The following is a 5,342-nucleotide window of genomic DNA, read 5'->3' on the forward strand; positions in this document are numbered from 1 at the left end:
GGCCTTCAGGTTCACACAGTCTTAGGTAAAACTATTCAATTTTGTTATTAAAACATGAAAATATCCATAGACATTGTAAATTGCAAGAGGTCTGCGTGCCTACAAAGCTGTATTTTCAAAAACAAGTATGGGTAAGTTTGACCACTATTTGCAGGCTTTGGATCTAGTACTGCTTCTAAACATCACTACCTTAGATTGTATGCATAACCTTCAAATATCTGATCCATTAACTTCCATCTATTCTGTGAACAGCACCAGCACCCATGCTCAATCAACTTTTCAGAGTGGAGCAAGAAAATATAATTAACAACATCCTGTTTGGCCCCTAACATCTTTTTAAAAATTTATTGGTACTTTTTAGTTATATATGACTTAACATCTTTTAATATATGTTTTGACTCTTATAATAAAGGTAGAAAATCAAAGGAAAATCCTACTCCCATCTGCTCCACAAATTAACTTACTCCCAATTGTTCTATCTCCCTGCTTCTTTCTACCACAGGACTATTGTGTATGCATGCTTCTTGGTCTACATATTCTTACTCCTCCTCTTTCCTAATTAACTCTTTATAAATTTGCCTCAGCTCATAAATTATTTTCTCAATTAATTATTCTCTGATTTCATCCACCAATTAAAAAGCCTCTGGCCTTTCCCAGCATCTGATCTTCAGTTTCATACATATTTATTATACTTGGATCCTTATGTCTCCCTGCTAGATTATATACCTTATATAGATTATATGTTAGAAGGATACAAGATATTTCTGGTTTGCTTATGATTTTTGTTCTTAGTATCTAGCATCTGTCTGCTACAAAACAGTGACTCCATTTGCTGAGTAAACAAATAAACTAAAGAATGCATAAGTATATGAACTACTGGACTAACTCCACACTCATCAAATAATACCTACACAGAATTCCAGGGCCAATTTTAAAATATTTTGCTTTAACTTTTTTTTAGTGTCTGAGATTTACAAAAAACTTCTAGAGCATAAAAATTTTGGAAACATACCTGCTGCATTTTCTGCAAATGACTTTGACAGATAATAAGACAGAAAAGCAAAAGTTGGTAATTGTCTTTTCACACTATTCTTTCTTGAGCTACTTGATACAATATTCTTCCATTTCTTCAATATTCTTCAATGTTCTTCCAGTTTCCCAGATGATTTCATTATGTACCCAAGGCCAAGATTTACCCCATGCAGGCAGGTCTAAATATTCCTGCTCCTGGGGAGTTCTGGAAGACATAGCAAGAAAAAGCAAATTTTGGTATATTTCCATTCAGCAAATTTAAGTCATATATATTTTTATTATTGAATACTGCATCTATAAGAAATGTAGTATTAAGATTTCAAGATTAGCATGCGTTTTTATCTCCCCAGTATCTCTGAGAACTAGAACATGATAATCCAAGAATATCTAGACAGAATAGAAAAAAAGAGCCCTGAATTCTATGTTGACCTATATTAGAATTTATTTTAGGATGAAAGTTATTTTGAAAATATGCAGCAGAATATACACTTAAGCATAAATATTCCTTGATAATTGTTTAAATATTCAGAAGAACCTCATAAAATAATAAAAATAAATTCCAGTTAAATATAAAATATGAAACAGACAAACTGAAGAATATATATATATATATTTAAATCAGGCTAGGACTTCTAAAGCATAAAAGATCTGACAGAAATAGCAAATTAAAATATCAGTTCCCCTGTTATATAAAAATATCCATGTACATTATATGTGTATATATGTATATATATATATATATATATATATATATATATATACACTAAAATGTAACAAATGTTATATGTTATGTTTATATATATAATAAATAAATAAGATATTTCAAAATGTAAAAGAAATATTTTCAACAAATATGGCAAAGAGTTAGTTTCCTTTCTATGTAAAGAGATTTTAAAATGTTTTTGCTTTTAGTATTTGTTTTTCTTTGTGATTCTGAAGATAGAATCTAGGGCCTCATGCATAGTAGGCAAACATTCTACTACTGAGCTACATGCCCTGCCCAAAATTTTAAAATCTACTAAGAACAAAATGAAAACTTAGGGGACACTCAGATAAATAGTACAAATATATAATTTAACAATAAAATAATAAATTAATTTGGTGATACATTAAAAACAAATGTCAAATTTCACTAATGTTATAAAAGCTGCCAACTTAAAGTAATAAATTATTGTTTTCCATATGATAATTCTCAAAGCTGATGAGAGTTAAATGCAATGTTTACTTTTATATACAATTGATGCTGGTTTAAATTTATTAACCTCAATATAAAAAAGCAAACTAGGAATCAAAGCCTGTAAAAATAATGTCTTTGACCCAGTAATTTTTCCTAGAAATTTATTATGTACAACAATGTTTATTACAGAATTATTTGCAGTTGTAAAACTTTGAAATAGCCTAAATATTACTAATAAGAGAATGATTGAATTCAACATTTTTATAACTTATGACTGAACATTTTGATTCAGACTGCTGAAGTTCAACTTCAAGGTCGTGGGAAATTTTCATTGGGTAATAAAAATGGATGTAGTTAATCCCAGGGGCTCAAGAGGCTAAGGCAGAAGGATTGCAAGTTCAAAGCCAGCCATAGCAACTTAGTGAGGCCATGAGCAATTCAGCAAGGCTTTAAGAAACTCAGTGAGACCCCGTCTCTAAATAGAATATATAAAAGGGCTGAAAATGTGACTCTGTGGTTAAGCACTCTTGGGTTCAATCCCTGATCCCCCCCCAAAAAAATAGCATATAGCAATAAGAACAAAAAAAAATCTGTGTTTGAGCATATATACATGTGTGTGGGTGTATTATAATGTGGAAAGAGTGACTAAAAGGAAATATGCTAGCATGCCAATGATAGATATCTCTGGATTATGAAAATTAAATTGACTTTTATTTTATTTATTATAGTTTTATTTATTTTACAGGCCCCATTGAATCATTAGGTTTTATAACCTGAAAAGAAATATACTAAAATTAAATGGATATACAACTTTGTGAGATATATAGATAGATAGATAGATAGATAGATATAGATATAGATATATTCTTTTCTTCCACTTTATTTCATATTCCCACCATAATAATGACTCCTTTAATTTAAACTAAAAACCAGAGGGTTCTTGAAAGAGTGGCAGCAAAGGAATGGAGGGGTCAAAGACTGATGAGGGATACATGGGGTGGAGAATCAGCAAATTGTCTTGACTGGGCTCTTTAAGTTGCTGGCGGCTTGGAGTTGCAGCTGGTAAGCCATCTGATGGATCTTGAAACAGTAGAGCCTGGGCACAAACTGGTTGGCAGGTCGCTTGGGCCGGTATTCTGGATGCACCATGAAGAGCATGTGAAGGAAATTGGTGACAAAGTAGGCGCCGTCCGTGTGATGGTGCCTCGAAGACTTGGGTGTGTACACATGCATGCACTTGGGACAGTAGAGCTGAACCATGGCCTTGCCTGGGATGTCTGAAAGGCCGATGGAAAGCATTGGCTGCTTCTTACAGTACACACAGGGGCAGTACCAAAATCCCCCTGCTAGTACTTTTCCAACATCTGGGAGATGCCACAGTTGGTGAGGATGTAGGGGGCGTGGATCAATCCATACATTTCAGCTGCATGCTCAATCAGGTCACTCTGGTTGGGGTTGTCTTCTAGCTCTTCATCAGGATCCAGGTCCAAGATCATGTCTAGATCTTGTCAATATTGAGGCACTTGCTCATTGAGTCCAGTAAGATTAAATTTGTCCTGGATATAGTCTTCATGCACTTCACAGAATAATTCATTGCCATGGAGCCCACAAAACCAGGAAATCCAGGATGCTTCCTCTGAGCTAATCATCTTCATGTTGGCCTCTGGATAGGGAACTGGACAGGGTGGGGGAGGGGATTAAGGCTTCTAAGGAACTGAGGCTACTGCTACAGCGCAGGCTGGGGACCCGACCAGGGCAGTCTAAGGGGGGGGGGTGGTGAGGGGGGAAGTTGTGCTATATTTTCTTCCTACATCATTTATCTTCCTTCTGTTCACTCTCATCCCTACTGGTATGAATTATTCGAAAAAAAATAGAGAAGAAATAGCAAATGGTGAATTTAGATAATGATCTATTTTGATGTTTATATCATAACCAGTTTTCTTTTTTTTTTAATTTTGAACTTAAGCTTTTCAGTTATGCTTGAAAAAGAGACTCTATCATGATCCATGCATGGGTCTTTGTCAAATGACAGTATTTAATTAGTATTTTCCAGGTCTAACTAAGACAATGTCACATTTTCACAAAATACAGATCTCACTTAATGTAATAGGAAACCACACAGAGTTTCTTATGAACAAGCCAAGGTTTGGGGAGGTGAGGTGTTGAAGGACATAGAGTGGATAAATTCTCTCCACACTGTGAGGGCAGAACCATCTCAATGTCTGCATCTCTTTTTAAATTTTCACCTAAGGCTAGTCTACCCTGCTCAACTTAACTCCAAAATAAAACAAATTTTATAAGCATTTCAAAGCAACATTTTTCAAAAAATCTATGAATTCTAACCTGAGCTATGAAAAATCTTATGTAGAAATGAGGCTATGTCATTTAACTGAATTATCTTTGTATGTGGAATTTTTTAACATGAACTCTGCAGAATACCATTGGACCTCTCTTTCATCACTAGGTTTTTTAAATTATATTTTTACTTATTAACTGTTCACAAGACAGTTCATAACTTAAAAGTTTGTTGGTATTATTGCCTCTATTACACAGGTGGAGGGAGAAACCAAGGAATACACACAAAGTACTACAGCTGGAATTTAGTTAATAACAAAATTTAATTATATGTCTGTATTATGAAAAATTTTAAATAAACCATTTTAAGTAATATCATGAGACAAAATGTTTAGGGATGTTTTATCAAAAATATGTAAGATCTCCAGATCAAAAGATTAAGATAGAGCTGAGATAAATTATAGAAAGCATGAGTAAATGGAAAAATACACCATATTTCTGAATTGAAAGGCTCAGTATTTTAAGGTATCAATTATTTTTCAAACACCATAATCACAGACTATACAACACATAGATATCTACAAAAGTGGAAATTTATAAAAGTGGAAGTTTAAATGTTAATTTTAAAATTTATATCAAAATACAAAAGATTTCGGATGGCAAAAATAATATCACACAATCTCTAGCTGGGAAACTAATACCCTCTGATTTCAAGGCTTCCTAAAAACCTACAGTAATTAAGATAGTGTTGTGTTAGCATAAGGATAAACAAATAAGTCTATGAATAGAAGGATTGAATAGACACATGTATATACATAGTCAATAAATTTTCTACAGA

General features: G+C 33.2%; 1 pseudogene; it reads right to left on the reverse strand.

The window, feature by feature from the left end:
• Positions 1 to 3,121: 3,121 nt before the first annotated feature.
• Positions 3,122 to 3,858, reverse strand: LOC143405546 (uncharacterized; annotated as a pseudogene).
• Between the last annotated feature and the right edge of the window lie 1,484 nt (positions 3,859 to 5,342).

The sequence above is a fragment of the Callospermophilus lateralis genome, chromosome 8 (genome assembly GCF_048772815.1).
Source record: "Callospermophilus lateralis isolate mCalLat2 chromosome 8, mCalLat2.hap1, whole genome shotgun sequence".
NCBI lineage: Eukaryota > Metazoa > Chordata > Mammalia > Rodentia > Sciuridae > Callospermophilus > Callospermophilus lateralis.